The sequence below is a fragment of the Parasteatoda tepidariorum genome, chromosome 1, assembly GCF_982258835.1.
Source record: "Parasteatoda tepidariorum strain Cologne lab strain chromosome 1, Ptep-v5.0, whole genome shotgun sequence".
Taxonomy (NCBI): Eukaryota; Metazoa; Arthropoda; class Arachnida; order Araneae; family Theridiidae; genus Parasteatoda; species Parasteatoda tepidariorum.
Genome location: NC_141755.1, coordinates 76,863,642 through 76,886,653, shown reverse-complemented (window position 1 = coordinate 76,886,653; position 23,012 = coordinate 76,863,642). Strand labels below are relative to the sequence as shown.

At 28.4% G+C, this 23,012-nt stretch overlaps 1 protein-coding gene across 30 annotated transcripts in view; it reads right to left on the bottom strand.

Annotated features, from left to right (window-relative positions):
- Positions 1-837: 837 nt before the first annotated feature.
- Positions 838-23,012, bottom strand: part of LOC107456607 (CUGBP Elav-like family member bruno 3) — a 713,873-nt gene continuing 691,698 nt past the window's right edge. For 16 of the 30 annotated variants that reach the window (XM_071179587.2, XM_071179599.2, XM_071179595.2 and 13 more), the window contains one exon: positions 838-1,424. The gene's annotated coding sequence lies outside the window, so the exon portion shown is untranslated. The remainder of the gene's footprint in view (positions 1,425-23,012) is intronic. The other 14 variants (XM_043044184.3, XM_071179608.2, XM_071179603.2 and 11 more) reach the window with 1 other exon arrangement.

Below are 23,012 nucleotides of genomic sequence, written 5' to 3'. Positions count from 1 at the left end.
CAAGAAGAATTGTATAATGTTTCAAAATCAAATTCTAAAGTGCTGTGGGGGGATAAAATACGTTTCAAATGCGAATGATAGAAATATGTTAAACAGTGGGTCTTTTTTTTTCTCTATACAATTTCAAAGAAAAACCCAAAAATCGTATTAAGTCTTCTCGAAAAGTCTTTGCTTTGTAGTGAAACATATGCATATGTGTGATAAACTGGACAATGTCTTGAATCAATATGCAGTTTGTGTTCCAAATCACAACAGTTCATATACTGTGAGAAATAGTTGATTAAATGTGCTTTTACACACATAAATATATCTTCATCCAAAATGTTTATTTTTGTTAAATCTTGGATAGGTTTTTTGGCTTATGACGTCATCAAAATTTGGCGTGACGTCATCAGAAAAAGTAATAGGAGTAAAGTCAAGTCCTCTCTTTGGCTAGGAAAGTTGGAAGAACACAGTGCAGATGTTGTTAAAGTTTCTTGTGCTGATATGACGGTAATATTTGTTTTTAATATATCTTAATCATCATCATCTTTCCACTTTTTTTTCTATCATCTCCTGTTTTTGAAGAAACGAAAACGAGAAAGTAAAATGTAATAATATATATATTTATATATGTATATATGCAATAAAAAATTATTTGCCCACAAATTTCTCTTGGAGTCCTGCGTGGCAAATTTTCAATAAGTTAGTTATATCATCATAATTATATCAGATAATATCATCTAAATCTACGTTCTCATTTTTTTTTGTAACTTGTGAAGTTCTGCAACCTCTAGTCATCCGATACTGAGTTATCTCTAAATGTATTTTGCAAAGATCATTGTACAGTTTGTACAGTTTCTTTGTTTTTGTTCTCTTTACAATTTTTGAGTACTTAATATTTTTTTTTATCACTACCTCTACAGTGCTGTGTTTTCCATCTACGTGTGGTCTCACTATGGCATGGAAACATAAAGTAATATCTTCTTTTTTTCTTAACTTTCACTTCAATCATATTTTAAATATCTCCTTGAAAAAAAGGCAAAATTTGCCTTAAAGGATATAAGTATATATATGTTTATATTAATCTATGAAATAGCTATTACATTGTGTTGATTAGTAAGCAAAAACTAACTTAATAGCTACGAATTAATCTTAAAATTTTTTTATTTTCATCAGTTTTTTTAAATTTTTTTTTTAATGTTTTCTTTCAGCTTTCTCTTTGAAGACAAAATAGAAAGAAAACAACTTGTAATGAAATTCAAATTATTGAAGAAAACATATTTTTTTTAATCATTTCATAACTTTTCTAGAAATTTCTAGTATTTCTTTAAGACTCGAATCATCATCTAATAAAGTGGCATTCAGTTTTTGTAGCAATCCAGAATGCTGGGTATTTCTTTTGTATTCCAAAATGATGGCCTCTTGAAAATACCTAGCATTACCTGCAGAAAAGAAGAAGGGAATTAGTGTATTACAGAAAATTAAAAGAGCAAAAGAATTAGCTTCTTATAGAATGACAAAAGAACAAAGAGCTTAGCATATAATAGAACAGAAAAAGACAGAGGAATTAGCATTTTATAGAATAACAAAATAGCGAAGAGATTAATATATGAGAGAATACATAAGAACAAAGGAATTCAGTATTAAAATTTTATGGAAGAACAAAAGAGCAAATAGAACATCAGAAGAAAAATGGAATTATCTAATAGTATAACAGAAGAACAAAAAAAAAAAAAAAAAAAAATTAGTACAGTGTCGAGTTTTTAATGCGGTTAATGCGGTTTGTCTGGTACATATACCCTTTTTTTCTGGAAATTTATCATGGAAATTTTGAATAGTAGTTAAATTTCGTTGACCCAGCTATTAAATTCCTCTTTCAAGACAAGAGATTGTTGGGCTTGTTGGCAATAAATTTACACTTTGAAAAACGAAAATATAACTACCATACCATGTTAAATTACATGGCTGATTTTTGGTTAACGAAACGAAAAGTTACACGACCTCGAAATGGTTCATCAATGCTCAAACTGTAGCTCAATTATGTCAAAGCATTGTTTTTGTTGAGTAGCATTGCATTTTAAATAATTTTGAGTTATCAGTTGTTACGCTAACTTCATTGACAAAATTTTATTTCACAAATAGCTCAAACTTACTATCATTCTTCATGATTTTTTGAACACCTTTCAGTTCTTTATCATTGTACAGTTGACATCAGACCGATATCAACCGGCCTGCTTTTATACCTTCTCCTTTAATATTTTTCTATCAAAAATAATCAATTGAATCACCAAACCAAATTAAAAAAAATAACTTTTTTAAACACCAAAAGCAGCCTTTCTCCGAAGGCAATCGAACACTTTCACTAAGTCCATCTTGGGTTGCGAAACTCTCTCCATAATTCATCAAATCAATAGGTGAATTAATGAGTCTTTGGCTTGATAATTTTTTTCTCCTCCCATCCAATATTAATTCACATAACTTTTTCTCTGTTTATTTTCTCCCACATCTTGGAATGTTTATGTTGACTCTAAATCAATCAAGCTGCATCGCTTTTATTCTTAAAGAAAGAATTTCTTTTGTGAATATAACAGAGTAAATACATTCCATATAATGAATTACTTTCCCCATGACACTTCAGTGAAAGGTTCAGGGGTGATCTATTGAAGCTGGGGTACATTTTTCATGCCGCGTCCTTCCCCTTTTTCGAATCTTAATAATACTTCTTCTCATTTCACAAACAGTAATTAAAGTGGAAAATCCCTTCACCTTCAGGTTTCGTGCTCGACGATTTTTTAATTTTTTCGCTTTTCTTGCACTGAATAACCATTCATTCCGATACCTTGTGAATAGGAGCATTATCAGTGACGGTTATAAATTCACGCAGTGTTTAATTTCCAGATCCGTAATGAATGGTAAGTAATACTTTTCGAGTTGAAATTACTCTGTGATTAATAATGTAGAGAATAAAGCTTTGTGGGTGTTTACTGGAAAGTCTAACATCGTCAATATGTTCGCAGATAATTAATATTTATTTTATAAACCGAATAAGAAACTTCTGGAAATGGAAAGTATTTTTCTTACAACCTGTCTTTGACATTATGAGCATGGAATACAGTATTGGAGACAGTATTAGATAAAACAGCATATTCCATTGAAAATTATATAACGAAACAGGTTGCTGTCTTTCTGCATTTTTAAGTGAATGATGCCTTTTGTGAAGTATCTTTAGAACTTCTATGACATATTATCAGTCACAACTCGATATCATAATAGATATCTAGTCACAAAAGATATTAATTATTCATTTTTTTAAAAAAAACTCTAATATTTGACATTAGGTGAATAGAATAAAAGCGTGTAAACAGTAATTAAATTAAACTGAGTTCTATTGAAGATTTTACGATGAAAAATGGCAATATCATTTAAGTAAATGTTGCTTTCGTAAAGAAATTTTTTTTAGAATTCTAGACTCTCACGATATATTATCAGTCATAACTAGATATCATAACATATACTTAGTCACAAAAGATATTAATTATTCTTTCTTTAAAAACTCTAGTATTTGACATTAAGTGAATAGAATAAAAGCGTGTAAACAGTAATTAAATTAAACTGAGTTCTATTGAAGATTTTACGATGAAAAATGTCAATATCATTTAAGTAAATGTTGCTTTCGTGAAGATAAAATTTTTAGAACTCTCAACTCTCACGATATATTATCAGTCATAACTAGATAGCATGAAAGATATTTAGTCACAAAAGATAATTACCCTTTTATCTTTTGTGACTAAAATACAATTTTCTCTTATCCAATACATCTTATCATCTTATCCTTTTCCTTCAATACATCTTATATATATAACTTGTTCAATACATCTTATCCTTTTCCTGACATTAAGCGAATGGAATAGAAGCGTGTATAGAGTAATTAAATTAAACTGAGTTCTATTGAAGATTTTACGATGAAAAATGTCAATATCATTTAAGTAAATGTTGCTTTTGTAAAGATAGCATTTTTAGAACTCTCAATTCTCACGATATCAGTCATAACTAGATATCATAACATATACTTAGTCACAAAAGATATTAATTATCCTTTTCTTAAAACTCCTGTATTTGACATTAAAAACATAGAATAAAAGCGTGAATAGAGTAATTAAATTCTATAGAAGATTGAAGATTAAAAGAAAGAGTTACTGAACTATTGAAGCTTTTTTGCTCAATTAGGTTACTATCATTTTTAAGTATATGTTGCTTTTATAAAGATAACGTTTTTAGAACTTTCATGACGTATTACTCACAGCTATACATCAAAACTGATATCAAGTTACAAAAGATATAACATATTTTCTGGAATTTCGTTTAACATTATTGAGCATTCACATTAATGACGTTTAATATATGAATATTAATATTGTTGGTCTCTGTACTAGTTTTACTACTTTCACATTTAATGTAAATCTGATGAAATGTATTAAAAATGAGAATATGATGTAAAATCACAAAATATGCTTAGAGCTCTTATGACATATTATCATAGAGAAAAAAAATCGCACTAAAGTAACCTTACTTGTATGGTAATGGCACTTCTAATTTAAAACAATAATTCTGGTCATAGAACCTAAATAAAATGTATTATACTATTCATTTGGCAATTTTTCAATTTGTATGGTGAAAGAAAAAAATGAAATTCTGCTTTTCAGAAGTTTAGGTCTTATCACTACACATTTAGTAATAATAAAAATCCGAAAAGTAGCTTTAACCGAATAAATATTTCTTAAACCACGCTGTAAGGTATCATGATAAAAGTAGCAAATTTTAAAGCGCTTACTATCAAACAGCATAGTAAAAAAGCAATATTTTATTGTTAATTTTGCAGAAAAAAACATCAAAGCGGTTCTCTAAAAATTATCGTGCTTTTTGGTGTTCCTTTAGAACCAGAAACATGGTTAATTTAACCATAATCTGGTAGTTTAGATCATATTTTTTTTCTCAGAGATCATTCACAATCAGATATCATAGCAGATATCTAGTTACAACGAATATTGGGTACAATGCAGTCAAATTTTTGAAAAAGAAACAATGCTTGCAAATTATTTTATTAAAAAAATATTCAATAAAACATTTCATAATATTGATCTCATACTGTAGCAGCACTGTTCTAAATATACATTCTCGAATGTTTCTTTTTCCCATTCTAACATTGAATGAATTAAAAACATTTTACAATTCACGTATCTATACATCACTTAAAATACACACATAAAAAATATTTACTTTTCTTCAATAAAAGTAACTAGAAATATTCATTTAGTTTTGCACTGCAATTATATATTTTTTATCTTGTTTTTATTACATTTTCTCCAGCGATAAATCGAGTAATAACATTTTCATATTTAATACAAATTTGATCATATCACGCATAAAAAAATAATATTATTGTTTTCAGGGTATTAAAATTTAGCATTAATGACTGCCTCGAAATTTTCAAATTTATTTCCTAAAAATTCGAATTCAATTCCAAAGCTAAGAAATAAATGAGAAAAAAAATATATAAAAATTTAACTTGCAATTATCTTTAAACGAGTGGCAGAAAACCACTTTTGGGATTTGTAGTGCATTCCCTTGAGAAAAGAGAGCTGAAAGCGAGGAGGAGGTAAAGAAGAAAAATTTAGATTAGAATTAGAAAAGTGTGAAAAGGAACATGAAATGAAAAATGGGCTACCCTATTCAAAGCGAAAATGAGACCCTTTTCATCGCTTTTTATGGCTTTTTATGCCTTTTCACCTTTATAGCCAAGAAAAAAGGAAGACGGAATAAAAAAATAAAAAAAAAGCATTTCACAGTATTCTGGTTTTCAGAATTCGTCTTTATTTTCACGTAACAATTTTATCTTCAGTTAAACTACGCCACCCCCTTTCCTAGAATTTCCTTTTTTAAAATATTTGCACTCGAACAATTCATTTTGAATCATTCTAAGAAAATTTGTTTTTTTTTTCTTAGAACATTTTTGCTAGTTGCAATCAAATTTCTATATGGTAAAAATAGCCTTTTGTATAGAACTTTTCGCTCGTTACTTTTGTGTAATGAAGACGTGATTTATTTATTCCATGGAATTGCAACAAAGGTAGAAGTACATAGGTAAAGTATAATTTGTTTGTGAGAAAAATGTCATTTTTCATTTAGAAATTTTTCTATTTGGTTACTAGTTTTCAAAAGCCATTGCGGATAAATCTCAATTTGACATTTACAAATAAATTTTCTAAAAAATATAAATGTTTAATAACTTCTATAAAGCTCTGGTTTGGATGGCAAACGACTGATGTTTTTGAAGCTTCGTAAACGAGACTGGTTCATTTTCGTAAACAAATAGTGATTGCCTACAATGAAAAATATCACAAAAAGTCCCTATAAAACTCGGGTTTGGCTGGCAAACTACCTTCGTTTTGAGAGTCTGTTAAAGAGTCTCGTTCACTTTAAAAAAAAAAAAAAAATAATGATTGTCTAAGAAATCAATAAAAAAATTTAAAAAAAAACATCTTAACACTTAAAGTTATGCTGGCAAACTACTTTCCTTTTTGAAAGTTTGTAAACGAGTCTGTTTCATTTTCATTAAGAATAATGATTGTCTACAATGAGAAAAAAAAAACATTAAAATCTTTTATAAAACTCGGGTTTAGCTATCAAACTATTACTTACAGACCCACAAAGACGAAGATAAAGTTTCGTTTTGTTAACAATAATGATTGTTTACAATAAAAAAAAATCGTCTGAAATTTTTGTAAAATTTACTTTATTTTCGGTCTGCAAACAAGCGACTATGAACAAACATGACTTATTTTTGTTAACAATAATGTTTGTCAATAATAAAAAAATTGTAAAAAAGAAAGAATCTATATTAAAAGAACGTCATTATCTAAAAAAAAGTGTTAACAAATTATTTTCAGAATAGCCGTATTCAAGACCTGCTGAGCTGTTATCGTTGGCCATACTAATATTCGATCAATGACCCACCTGCACCCTTTCTGTCAAACCCACAGGACAAGTTATCTTCATCTGTCATCAATAATCTCTTGTTTAATAATAATAATCAAATTTTATATAATGTTTTACATTTCAACCATGTTGAACAAAGTATAACTTTAATTTACAAATTTTACTGTCCGATAAAAGCTTAGCATGATAGGGATTTGAGTTTCTGTTCATTTTAATCTATGCTGACTAACCTCTTGTTCTTACCATATCAGGTAAGAGGTAACAAGTTACATTTCAACCAACCACTTTGAATATTGTATAATTTTGATTGATAAATCTTACTGTTCGATAAAAGTTGAACATGATAAGATTTTGAGTCTCTGTTCGTTTTAATCGATGGTGAATACACGTCTTTGAGTTACCATATCAGGAAAAAGATAAAAAGTTACATTTCAACCAACCACTTTGAATATTGTATAATTTTAGTTGATAAATCTTACTGTCCAACAAAAGTTGAACATGATAAGATTTTGAGTTTCTGTTCATTTTAATCCATGGTGAATACACCTCTTTTAGTTACCATATCAGGTAAAAGATAATAAGTTACATTTCAACCAACCACTTTGAATTTTGTATAATTTTACTTGATAAATCTTACTGTCCGATAAAAGTTGAGCATGATAAGAGTTTGAGTTTCTGTTCATTTTAATCGATGCGCTTTTTTAGCTACCATATGAAACCTAAGGTATTAAGATACAAGCTGAAGACTGAACAATGCATAATTCTGATTGATAAATATTACTGTTTAATGAAAGTTGAATTTACTATTTCGAATTTCTGTGCATTTTTAAAGATTGTGATTGCAGGCTTTATTCTACATCAGATGTGGGATAATAAGTAATATCTTGACAGCTTTGAACATGGTATAAGTTTAATTAAGAAATGTTACGGTTCAATAAAAGTGAAATATGTAATGATTTAAAATATCTGTTCATTTAAATCGTTGTTAATTATGAGTCTTGCAGTTACCATATAAAATATATTATAACAATGAGTAGTAATATATATTATAATAATAGATATAATAATAGTATATATTATAATAGAGAGATTATAGTAATAAATTAGTATAAAATAGATTTGGAGACTTCAGGCATTGAATAATTTTAAACTAATTAATCTTATAGCTCAGTAAAATATAGCTAATTATGAAAATACTTTCGTATAGAATGTAAAAATACGTCTAGAAAATGTTGTCAAATTTATTCAAATGAGATCATCAAATAAGGGAAATTTAATATTGCCAAGATAAAAGTGCCTTAAGTTAAAACAAAGAGACAGCCTGAAGCATTTTTGTTAACTTAATCTTTCAGAACGTCAGAAAATATTTAAAAATAATCTAGTTAATATGAGAGGCATTTCAAAAAGTATAGTTAATGTAAAACACATAATAAATAAAAGATCATACAACAAAGCATGGCGAACATAGCTAGAATTCGATTCTTAAACAATATCGAAAGGAATTACGAAATAATAGTTAAAATTAAAGACATTTCTTTGAATGGGATTTAGTATAATGAATATTGCAAACATTCCTGATTACGGGAATTGTCAAATATCCACTTAAAGATAACGGGAATGAAAGAAAAGCTGATTTGAAGAACAAAATGCGTATCAGTGTTCGTTTATAACATGCATTCATTCATTTTTCTTTCTGTACTCATTAGCGGGAAAAATATTTCACTTCCAGTTAAGAAACTACGATTTCACGCTGATATGTCTCGGTGATAAATCGTGCCATATTTCCGGAAAATAATTCTTTCTTCCGCAAATTACACTTCACGCGGAAGAATATCTCTGAAGTGATGCATTTCGAATGAAAATACGGAATTTTTAAAAATCTGTTTACCCAAACGCTCGAATGTTCGAGTGTCTCAGAAACGATTCTAACCTTTCTTCTTTTAAACAAATTAAAATCCTTTTCATGCAAGAAAAAGTTGTTGTATTTATCATTTTCAAAATACGACTCGAAGGTTTCGTCGGCGTTGCAAGAGGTACAACGTCGCAATTAAATCCAACCTTTATTGCCTTTATTTGTCATTGCATTAAGAATAGAGTCTGAATTCTTTCAAGTTTCAGATTTGTTTTTTGTTTTTGGTGTTTTATAGTCTTATTTACGTCTCTGTGGGAATTTTCTCCATTCTCACCTATATTGCTGTTCTATCAGCTCCCATTGTTGGGCTGTGATTTAAGCAAGGAAGTATAGCGGAAAAGAAAAGATTCTTCGACAAAAGCTTTTGTGTTTCTCTGATGCTTGAAATTTCAGTTGATTGTAAAACCCGGAGAGAATGTTGTTTATTTTAAGAATCCAACCGTGGTTATGGAAGTTTATATTGTTACTAAAACTCTTTAAAATGAAACAATATTTCAATAGTTTTTGTTAATGATTCATCATAACTCGAATGCGTTAATACAGAAAAGTTGTGTAAAAGATTATTAGTTTGAAAATTGCTAAGCTTTAAAGCATTTTTCTCTTTATTTACATTGTTGGTTGGCAGTACTGATTCGAATATTACGAAACATACAATATTGCGTTTTAAATGTAAAAGAATAAAACTACAAAGTTGAATTCGTCAGTTAATTTAAAACATCTGGAAGCTATTGCTCTACGGGAAGTACGACGTTGCAATTAAATCCAACCTTTATTGCAATTTATTTGCTGCCGCATTATGAATAAAGGCAGAATTCTTTTATAGTTTCAGATTTTTGATTTTGTTTTGATATTTTACAATCTTATTTACATTATTTTTCTTTTTTACTATAGCAAAAAAAAGAAAAGAACTATAGTACTGCTATAGTTCTTTTGCTTTTCTATAGTTCTATAATTCTTTTGTTTTATCTTTTTTCTATAGTTTTTTTCAACTACAGTACTGTAGTACTGCTATAGTATTAAAGAACTATAGTACTGCTCTAGCAGCACCGTCTGCTTGTTGGGATTTAAGAAAGAGAGTATTCTAAAAAAATGATCTCGCTGACAACAGCTTTTGTATTTCTACAAGACTTGAAATTTCAGTTGGTTGGAAAATCTTAGGAAATGTTGTTAAGTTGAGAAGTATAATTGTATAATATAAATTATAAACTTAATAAATATGTAACTATTTATATTCTGTAAGTGTATTTGAAGAAATTAAATGTTTTACTTTTCATGATTTTTGAAACTAATGATTATTAAAATTATTAAAACTATATATACATTTGTAATTCTTTATAATTTTTAAAATGCAGTTTTCACTATTTTTAAAAATAAACTAAAATGGTAGAAAATTACGACACATATAAATTAAATGGGTTGAGCCTTCCAGAATGGAATTTTAAAACAATTAAAATTATTATTGATTCGTGATAAATCATAAGAAATATATTATGACATATACATTTAATAAGAAATTAAATACTGTACTTTTGAAGACTCAGAAATTTCAATCAATCGTTAAACTTAGAGAGAAATTCTGACACGTATTATAAGGTGAGTAGGAGCTCTGAGGAGAAAAGTATGGTCAAAACTACCAGAATATGGTAAAATTTCCCGTGTTTCTGACTCTATGGGAACACCAAAAAGCTCGATAATTTTTGAAAAAGCACTTTGGTAATGATTTTTGGTAAAATTAACAACAGAATGTGGTTTTTTAATCTGTGATTAAATTTGGAAAATATGGTAAAGTTTGGTAATTTTATCATGAGACCGTAAAGCAGCGGTTTCTAATTCCTTTCGCCTTTGGAACCCTAAATGATCAATCTTTTGGTGGAAACCCAACTTTATAAATAAAGATAATTGTGAATGTTTTAGCCTCAGACCACTTTATTTCGAAATATAATTAGTGGGGTGGGATTTCTTCATTGTTGTATTATTAATTATCTTAAATTAGGCTTCAGTAACATTTGCAGTCCTGGAGTTGTATCTCTATAGTCTAGTTATGAATTTGCATTTAATTGATATACGAAAATTAAAAATGAATAAGATAAGCCTAGTTATGGTTTTCTTTGAAATAAAAACTAAAAAACAAATGCTATAAATGTTGAAAATGGTTAGTAGAAAAACATATATCTTTATTAACGAATTTGGTTATTGTATTTTGATTTGAAAGGAACGAGTGGAACTACTAATGCAATCTTTATATATATATATATATATATATATATATATATATATATATATATATATATATATATATATATATATATATATATATATATATATATATATATATATATATATATATATATATATATATATATATATATATATATATATATATATATATATATATATATATGATATATAATAAACCAGAGCCTTTAAGCTGCAACATTAACACGCCATGCAAAATCATGTGATTATACGCAACCATGTAATTAGTTGTAAATATCTAATTTATTCAATATATTGTTATTAGAAAAATTATTATTTTTTTCATTGGCTACCGAAATATTAAATAAATGGATTATTGGTAGGATCAAAATACAATTAGAGGCTTCAAGAGTCTTTACTGGTAAAAAAATCGTAATTCTCGGAACCCGTTCGCAGCATTTAGGAACGCAATTTAGCAACCATCGAAACACCATTTAGGAACCACTGCCTTAGAGCTTGGCATTAAAGCCGCTAATTTGGTTAAATTTACTTTTCAGTTTTGTATTTTTTACTAAATGTCTGGTAATAAGTACTATAAACCAGAATTTCTGACAAAGCGTTGCCATATGGCTTAAATGCACATGGTATTTTGGTTTTATGAATCAGGATTATATTTTAATTTCATTTCCATACAGTACTGTAACTTTACCTGAATTCTTTTCTGCGTGAGTGTTTTAATCATATAACATGACACCCTGAACAATATTTATCATGTAAGAGTCCATTCGATTCCTAATTTAACATCCGGGTATTTTTTGTGGAAACGCTAGTTTTATCATTTATTTTCGGAACAAGATGCACTGTTTCAGCTTAATAAGTAAGAAAGGTTTCTGTGCAATATGCATTTGTAAAGACATCCGATTCGTTCGTAAAATTAAAAATCTGAATACATCTTTTGCTTTGAAGTACTGACTAAGGTTAGTTTTTGTTTTATTTAGGAAGTAATGATGATAATGCGAACCAAACAAAAAAAAAATTCTTAATTATAACTGAGATCTATTACTGTGGTCATTAAAGACCAGAGGGGCGCCTTTTCCGCCTATAATATCTTTTCTTCATTTTCGTTTCTTTTACCAAGTATCGTTGAGAAAAGGCATTTCTGGAACTTTTTCCGGAAAGTTCTTTCTTTGTTGTGGATGTTACAACTTTTTTAACTATGTGGGAGTAAATAGTTCAATATTACTCGATAGGAAAGGTTTCACTGAAAGAGATTTTCGTCCTTTGAAAGAACTATTAAGTTTTTTTTTGTAGCTTTCTCAACTGTTTTTGTTTTTACAGTTTTCATCGAAGCTTTCATCACTAAAAGATCTTTAAATAGAGGACAGGTTGAGTTGTTGTCCTTCCTGCAGCAGTTATCATTTTCTTCAGATCACCCACAAAAGATCAAAGAATATTTTTCTTTTTGCTTACTTTCATTTGAGAACTTTGTTTTCAGATAGCTCGTTAAAAGGCTGGTTTTAAATGGAACAATAATTGAAGAAAAAAAAATAGAGACATGGAATTTCTCATATAACTTTAATTAGTAACAGTAGATATTTGTTAATGTAACATTTATTTTTGACTTAATGAAATTTCAAATAGAAATATTTATTTGTTTATGTTTACTTTTCAACATATACTGTTAGCCTAAGCAGTACGAAATTATGTAAATAAGGCTCTAAGCACCAAGATTTAGTGGTTTTTGTTTATATTTGATGAAAGCTACTGTTTTTTTCCAGATGTTTTTATATTTAATAGTAATATATTTAATAGTTTGCTTGTTATATTTAATAGTCATTCACGTTTAAACATCTGTTTTGATTTCAAACTGTCGAGTTATATTTTGTAACTAATATATGTAGTTTAGTTATTAATTTGTATTAACTTTTGTAGTTACAAGATGGTATATATATATATATATATATATATATATATATATATATATATATATATATATATATATATATATATATATATATATATATATATATATATATATATATATATATATATATATATATTTATTTTTAATTTTTTTATTTATTTATTTATATTATTATATATTTAATATAATTTTTGAAGCTGTTATTTTTAATTAAAATGTTTATAAAAATCTGTATTTTTATTTCATCTTTTGTTTATTTCATCTTTTCATTATTCATTTGATCAAATCACATAGTTCCTTTAGTGTCTTGACCACCCTGAATTATTTTTGGGGAATTGACCACCCCGAATAATTTATTTGATCACTTTTCTTAGGGATTTGATCAATTCAGGTTTTCATGTTTTCATGATTTCCTTGCAACATGCATATAGATAACATAAGGGCGTCTAATACTGTTTTTGCGGATTCTAATTTTTATAGATTTCTTTAACTTTTTGAACTTTTTTTTAACTCTAGTATTTCAAACTTAAACTCTAAGCTAGTACAGGCTAGCTTTTCTGCGTTCTAATCTCATTAAACTTTCGTAAAATCGAACTCTATATTTGGAAAATATCAACCCCTTTGCTTTGCTCACAGCGGCAAGTCAAGACAATATGTTTCTAATGATGAATGCAAAACCTATCATTACTTTTTAGCATCAAATATTTATTGAAATAAAAGAGTCGTTAAATTTTTTGCGTTCTTTTTTCAAGTTGTAAAAACGATTATTTCTTTTGAAAGAAAAAAAAATGGATTCTGATATAAATAACAGCTCAGTGGATCCCCTTCGTAATTTCAGACTTAAAAATCTTCTCATTTGAGGACTCAATGGTTAAATTGAGAAACCCTTTATAAATCGAAACAATTTGGATGTATAAAAAATACGACAGGAAAAAAAAAGAAAAATCTTTTCTTCATTAAGAATGGGAAGAACTTTGTGCTTTAGAATGTTTTTTTCCCCTTACCAACGTTTTTTTTTTCATTCTTTTCCTTTGCTGTTTAGATAGTCATTACTTATGTATGGGATTTAACACAGCGAAACAAGGTTTTAACGTTCTTTAGCGAAGGTTCTTTTTTTTTTTAGAGTGTTCTTTTCTCGCCAAAGACAATTAAAGCTCGCTTTGGTTTTAAAAGCGGTTTTCTTACAACATGTGACAGCTTTCAATGAAAACGAGGAATTTCTGAAACGGGAAAAAAAGGAAAAAATGGGATGAGATGAAAGGACAAACGTAGTGAACTATTCGGCCGTGTTTAAGATAGAACAAAGAAAAAGTTAGCGAGTTGGGAAAATAGAAACAAATGAAAAGAAAAAAAGTAATCTTACTAGTTTTCTTAGCTGTTTTGTTTATGTAGGGGAACATGAATTAATCTTATTAAGAAAAAAGTAAAGAATTGTCCTTTTCTTAATATAAAAAGCTTGATGAGGTTTGGTTTTATCAATTAGGTTTCCATTCAATGGAAAGGAAAAATAAAATTCAATTTTAAGGAAAGAAGAAGATTATTCAAATTGAAACGAACAAAGGACTTATTTCGAAATATTCTTCATTATTATACAGTTTTTTCTGTTTCAAATTAAATATTGTGTTAAGAAATGTGGTAGCTTTATATTAAAGTATGAAAAAACGTTGCCCCTATATTTTTTTAAAAACTAATTATGTTGAAAGGAGTTTGAAAATGTCACACAATTTAACGAACAAATTTGCGGAAATTTTTTAAAATGTTTTCAAAATTTTTAATTTAAAAATATACGGGCAATATTTTTTTTCAAAAATACTTTAACATAAAGCAAAGATATTTTATTTACAGTAGTGAAATTTGCAGTCACGAAAGAGTATAAATATTATTGTATAAAAAAATAATATTTTAAGTGAGAATAATATTTTTGCTCAAACAATGCTTTAGATAAATGGAAGATTTTTTGAATAGTTTTCTAATTTTAAATCATTTATTTTTGTTGTAAAATAAAATAATAACGTCTGAGACAGACAATTTTTTCGTATAAAATGTTCTATAAAAGTACAATTGCACACTGTGCATGCGTTACACTATCAAAGTGTACATTTAATACACTATAACTAGAGTGCATATTTATTATACTATAATTAAAGTAAATATTTGTTATACTATAATTAGAGTGTGGATTTATTACACTACAACTAGAGTGTATAATTTTTACTCTATTACTATATATATATCGTGTTTATTACACTATTACTAGAGTATAGATTTATTACCTTATTGCTAGAGTGCAGATTTATTACTCTATTACTAAAATGTAGGTTTATGTGATAAACTATATGTGACCAACAGACTAACATTAACTAAAATAAGATGCAAATGAAAAAAGAAATCTAAACGAAAAAATGAAAATGAAAAGAATTGTGCCCATAAAGTTGTCTGACTGAAAACTAAAATTTATATAGAAATTAGATTTATAAAAATAGGATAAATAGGGCGAATTGCTGTGGGCAATTTGTCAAAATCAAGTAAAAACGTAGGTGTCAGAACCTGGATTCGAATTTTAAAATTGGTTCTTCTGTATTAAAATCGAGTAATATATTCTAGTTCAATATTTAAATATTTGTTTGATAACAAACGAATGCTTGCGCAACAGAAATAAATGATAATTAAAAGTGTCATCAGCGCAAAACTCTATTCTGAAATCAAATATCCCCATATACCAATATAGGCTACTTCCGAAGACCCATATTCTCATGGTCACGCTTCTTCTGCAATGGAAAGTGAAAGCAATTTCTACTCAGAGCCTCCCAGGTCCCTTAATACGGCTCTTTAATTTAATGTTCACTTTATAAGACCTAATAAAGGAACATATTTAATGCTTCTTCTCTAAATTATTCAAAAGGGTTGAAAGAGAGGACGAATCACGGACTAATGTTCTGTAACCATTAAGGGAATGTCTTACCACCCTTTTGCACATTGGACAGTGATGATCGGTAATTAATATATATTTATGTGTCTTCGAGAACGTTACGGCTGTAAGCCTCTTTTAGTTCCGTCCACCATCAAGGTACTTGGAGTGGTCGTATCGAAATGGCAAGTCGATTGCCGAAACTTGCAATTTTAATGCGTTTTCCTTTAACTGGCTCGTTTTTGATAGTGTGCCGAAAACATGGAGCGTGGTAAGGAAAAATGGAAAGATGCTATCGTAAATTTGCGAACCTCAATAATGTCCCACGCTTTCCAAGAAATTATTTCATTGTTTATTTTTTATATGTTGCTTTCATTTTCAGTGTGAGAATCTGGTTTTTATTAAATATATATAAATTCCTTCTTATTTTTCATAAAATGATAGATAAAGTGTACTATATAAGTAATTATGTATTTCATTCCTTCTTATTTTTCATAAAATGATCGATAAAGTGTACTACATAAGTAATTATGTATTTCTATTATGCTATCTCATTACGTTAGCAATGATCTTGATTGAAAAATATTTTATTTGAACAAAATAAATAATACAGGATATATTGCTGTATTAATGTGCTGATATAAGAATCTTTTTAGTAAATTTGTGTAAATAGGGTAATTTATTAATGTTCAACGTATTCATAGAATATGTAGAAATTATTTCATTGCTTGTTTTTTTATGTTGCTTTCATTTTCAGTGTAAGAATCTGGTTTTTCATTAAATATATATAAATTCTTTCTTATTTTTCATAAAATGATAAATAAAGTGTAATACATAAGTAATTATTTATTTGTATTATGCTATTGTTCTTTATTACGTTGGCAATGATTTTGCTTTTTGAAAATCTTTATTTTAACAAAATAAATAATACACCATATATTGCTGCATTAATGTGCTAATATAAGAATCTTTTTAGTAAATAGTTTGATTTCATTAATGTTCAACGTATATATGACGTATTCATAGAATATGTAGAAATTATTTCATTGCTTATTTTCTTATGTTGCTTTCATATTCAGTGTAAGAATCTGGTTCTTTATTAAATATTTATAAATTCTTTCTTATTTTTCATAAAATGATGGATAAAGTGTACTACATAAGTAATTAGTCATTTGTATTATGCTATTGTTCTTCAGTACGTTGGCAATAATTTAGCTTAAAAAATATTTTATTCGAACAAAATAAATAATACAGCATATACTGCTGCATTAATGTGCTGATATAAGAATCTTTTTAGTAAATTCCTGTAAATAGTGTGATTATTTGAACAAAATAAATAATACAGCATATATTGCTGCATTAATGTGCTGATATAAGAATCTTTTTAGTAAATTTGTGTAAATAGTGTGATTTCATTAATGTTCAGCGTATATATAACGTATTCATAGAATATATAGAAATTATTTCATTGCTTATTTTTCTTATGTTGCTTTCATTTTCAGTGTAAGAATCTGGTTTTTGTTAAATATATATAAATTCTTTCTTATTTTTCATAAAATTATAGACAAAGTGTACTACATAAGTAATTATTTATTTGTATTATGCTATTGTTCCTCATTACGCTAGCAATGATTTTGCTAAAAAAATATTTTATTTGAACAAAATAAATGATACACCATATAATGTGCTGATATAAGAATCTTTTCGTAAATTTGTGTAAATAGTGTCATTTCATTAATGTTCAACGTATATCTAACGCATTCATATGATATATAGACATTTTGATACACTTATTTTGTTATATACCTTGCTTTTTATAAAGTAAATGATTAAATAATTCTTCATAAACAGTTATTGATTTCGTATTATGCTATTGTTCTTGATTACGTTACATTGCTTTTTGTTAAGAATATTTTATCTGAACGTAATAAAAAAGTAATATTAGACAAACGGTAGTGCTGCTATATAATTTTTTTCTACTGAGTTAATTGTTTTTATTTTCAAGCCCTTGCAAAGTTGTTTAATATTGAATATCTGTAAGGAAACATCTGGTTTTTTAAAAAAAAGCAATAAATGCGTTTTAATGTTGCTGTGCATTTAAGAATGTTTGAGAACGTTGTGGCTGTAATCTTCCGTCCATCATCAAGGAACTCGGAATCAAAATGGCAAGTCGATTGCCAGAATTTGCAATTTTAATGCGTTTTCCTTTAACTGGCTCATTTTTACTAGTGTACCAAAAACAGAGAGTGGTAAGAAAAAATGGGAAGATGCCATCTTAAATTTATGAAGAGATGTTACACAAATGAAGGACAACTTCAATAATGTCCTGCGCTTTCGAAGAAATTGTTTCATTGTTTATTTTTATGTTGGTTGTTCCATTTTTAGTGCAAAAATCTTGTTCTTGTAAATGTACAAAAAATTTTGCTTTCTACCTTTCTCTTCATAAATTAAATGATTAATTTTATTATAATAGTAATTTTGATATTGTTCTTGATAATATGGAAAATGTTTTTTGCTTTATGTTTTAAAATAATTAATTTGAGCGTGATAAAACTAATATCAGCTCTGTCGTTGCAATTGAAAAAAATTCTTAAGTCTTTTGAGAAGCACTTTCGTTATTTTCTTTAGTTGCACAACAGTACTGCTATATGATACCAGCTATATGATACCAGACCGCTATATGATACGCTGCTATATGATACCATATGATTTCAACCGATTTTTTTTCCATTGTCACCCATATATTGATATACACCATTTGGGTATTAGGCAGCTGTAATGACCACTCTTTTAGGGGCACTATATTAAGTTGACTTACGTTACCCCCACAGTAAGAAGGACATATAGTTCAGAGAGAATATCCACGTGCCTCTGACCGGGATTCGAACCCGGGACCTTTCTAACATGTTAGCTTCCTGACTACCATACAGCTCGGTTGGCTGATGCTACAATGTTATCAAATTTAAGTTTATATATTTTTAAAAAAGCAACTGATTTACATGAAAGTACAAATATTTATAACAAAAAAGTACGCATTAAATTTTTAACTCCTAAAAAAAAGCTACACATTTTTAGATTTCCAAAATTATGTTAATTAAGGATTATATTATAACGAATATATTTATTTAATGCCATCTGCAGTGGTTAATCTAATTTAGGGATTTAAGTCATTTTTTTTTCTTCCGGTTTCAATATTTTTCATTTTTGCTTAGGGATTTTGATTTGAGGTTTTTGATTAAAAGAAATACAGTCACGTGCAGCAAAGCACGCGGCTGCATTTCTTTTAATCAATGTTTTGAAAAGTTTGATTTCGATCTTTATTTTATCTTATCTGGTTCAAAGTTATTTTTGTTTTTGAATAAATGCAAATGATAAATAAAACATAGAAATATATTTTGTAAAGTAAAACTCTCTGTGTACTATTAAAAGGAAATCATGAATTGCAAAAATTAGTAGTCCAATGTTTCTATTCTCTAATAAACGTTTACTATACCGACATGAATTTTAACAATCTAGCGTCTAAATCAAAATTAACTATTTAAGTACTAGCGACTCTAATAAAACTTTATCTGCTACAAAATCTTATGGAAGAATAAAATTCACTGACATTCTTAAATTAACACCAAGTTATAGAATTTTCGCCAAAGAAAAATGCCAACCATTTTATTACATCTCCGCCAAAATGTATCTGGGAATGAGGTATTATCCATACTTCAGTCAACATTCTCGAAGAAGAACGTTAAAAATGCATCGTAGGTCATAAAATGTAAAGCGAAGATCGTTCCATATAACTTTATTATAATTAATCCGAGTGCTTTCTGTTGTTTGGCAGTAAATAAAACAACGTTTACTTTATATATTTCGAATTCCCAAGAACTTTTCCAGAATCGTTCCAGGAATACCTGGAATACCTGATGCTATAAAAAGGACTCATAAATTTTGGTGTCAGGGCGGCAAAATGGAAAATACGTCGTCGAAGACGAAGAGAAAGTTATGCTGGAGATACGGCCAGACGAGCCCAATCTTTCATCTTACTCTTTTCTAAAAAGGAAATTCTTAACATTCTTCATCTAAGAAGAAGTCTTGTGAAAAGCAGATATATCGGCAAAAAAGTATTTATTTTTGTAATAAATCGCCTTTGATTTGCCAATTGTTTGGGGTTTGAAAAGATTTGATTTAAGTGTTTGCTTTCTCTCTTAAATTTTAATACAGAAAAATAACTATTTGGGTATGTTTTGAGAAATTGTTGAACTATTTTTCAATCTTTTATTTGCGTTTATCTAAAAAAAATATGGGTGCGTTAAAATTTCTATAATGGTGAAATAGAGTGGCGGATTAGCTATTTATTTTATTTCCATTCATGTGTTTTTGATTCATGGTGTAAATATGTTACAATGAAAATCTAAAATCTGATGAATTGCAACATTCATTTAGATGCTTTTTTGGTGAATGACCAAAATGTTTATGGAATAAAATTATTTCTATCTATTAAGAAGAAACTCTCGTAATTCAATATGCACTTATGGGAATTATTGGATAAAAAATGTTATTATTGAATGTTATCACTTCCAAATTTGGTATGTAGATATGTAGCGCTAAAATTGCCATTTAAATATATAATTGCCATAAGTAAAATGTAGTGATATCTAAGAAATATTTCGGACATTCACCAAAGTGACTTGTGATTGTAAACATTCACCAAAGTGACTTGTGATTGTCGATGTTCACCAAAGAGACTAATGATTGTCGACATTCACCAAAGTAGCTTGTGATTTTCGATATTGACCAAATTTCGAACATTCACCACAGTGACTTGCGATTGTCGATATTCACCCGATTAGGAGCGAACATTCACCAAAGTGATTCGAGACTGTTGGTATTCACCAGATTTCGGACATTCACCAAAGTAATTCGAGACTGTAAGATGTATACTGTAGCGAGACAAAGTGATTCGGGATTCAACGGGGATTCACCAGATTGCGGACATTTATTTACCTAAGTGACTTTTTATTTTATAACCAACTTTACCCATTGATCTAAAGTTGGAAGGATTCAACGAGGATTGAACCCAGTTCTTCGCATTGACAGCTCAGTACCTTAGCTGTGTCATCAGCATTAGTAGTGTTCACTATTATTAGAAGATAAATTTATGACATAAATTATAAACTAACAATAGTCAATTATTGATAAAAATCAACGATGACGTTAAATATAAATGAAAAAAAAAACTTAGATGAAAAAAAAATGAATTAAAAAAAATTTCGTCATTAATTAGTCTAATTGAAAATAAAAATTTAGATAAAAATCAAAATTATAAAACAATAAATGCTACAGTTTTATTGCTTAGGGTAATTCGTCCAGATCTCGCGATCAACATAGGTAAAGGATCAATGACCTGCGCAAGCCAGGATTCGAATTTCGATAGTGGGTCTTCTGTATTAGATGCGAGGACCATAAGTAATTTTTCGCGACTCCCGCTACGTAGCTGGTTATTAATTCTTCGCTGAGTAGAACTAATAAACTATATGATAAGGGAGGTTCTTTGAAAACACCCTATTACCTTAGAAAGCAGTATTTCACAAAGGCATCAGTGTTCACACCACAAGTGAATTTGCTTAGTAGGTAAAGTCCTGATACTCTTTATTATATAGGTACGTAGAAAATATTTATAGAAAATATTTATATAAGTGTCCATTATAACAAAAATTCCCCCCCCCCAAAAAAAAAAAAAATTCCCAATAATTTTTAAAGTATTGAATTTAATGCATTTAATTTAATCATTAAAGCGAAACAATCAGATTTAAATTCCCTTATAACTTTTTTTAAAAATAAATCTTATCTACTAAGCAACTATTTGCTCTGGCAATGTTAAAAATTATTGATAAAAAAAATAAATTTTTCTTTCATTAAGGGATAATGAAATTTTCAGAAGCAAAATAAACAATGGACGGAAAAATTTTATTTGGATGTATCTAATTTCCTTTCAAGGTCTTGTAAGTGGAAAAATAAGAGAAAACTACTGAGAAACGTAACAAGATGACCATTCGTGCAGAAAACAACGAATCTAGAAAAGGAAAAAAAAACACACACACGATGACGAAGATACTATCAAACCTCTTAATTGCCATACCATCCCTCTCGTCAACTGATCCAAAATTAAATTCCATTCTCAATTGTTTTCTTCTTCGAATTTACGAAGAAGGCCTATAAACTTAAGAAGATAACTCAGAGTTCTCTTAGTAGTAATGGTAGCAAAAACAATCAAGGGCCCTTCACTGACCGAGTAAAAAAAAAAAAAAAAAATACCTAGACCGGTGCACAAATCAGATTTAATCGATTCCGGGTATGATTGGTCGTTCCATCTTTCGTGCTCGCCAATCAAATCAAGTGCAGGCATCCGTGAACCATCCCATGATGCAACGGGAACATAAAGTAAATTGAATTGTTCCTGAATCTGGCACCTAATCAGTAGGTTCTTAGGAGCGGATTATATCGGATTCTAGAATGTCCCTTAAACGAAATCTGGAAAAAAGAAAAGCTAATCCTGCCATTCGTTGGCAGAGGCATGCTTTTCTTAGTTTTTACCCCCACTACCCTTTAGTGACGTCCAATAAGGAGGTAGTGTTCTACCATCCCACCCCTCCTGAGTTTGATTCTCTACTTGAAGAACAATGAGGTTTCCATTTAATGATCTAGTTCTCAACAACTAGCTTAACGGCTGTTTCGTTATTGTTAGCTTGCTTTAAGGTTACCGAATTTGAGTAGAATGGGGTCTTTTTGTTCTAAGTTCGAAAACTATTGTTGAGGGATGTTTTAAGAACTTCTAAAGAGTCAGATGAAAAAGAATTAAGCCGATCAAAATGAACAAAGTTGAGGGCTTAAAATGTTAACTGCCGAATTTTATTTAGAAATCTCTATGGCATTCTTTTAAATCACCGTATTTTAGTTATTTACAGTTTACAGTTAGTTCTATAAGAAATATTCGAATAGATTATTTCTTTATATGATTCGCAGGTTATTTTAAGCTATTTTATGGAATGTATCAAATTTATGTAAATATATTTTTGTGCTCTTTTTTGTAACCTTTAAATTCT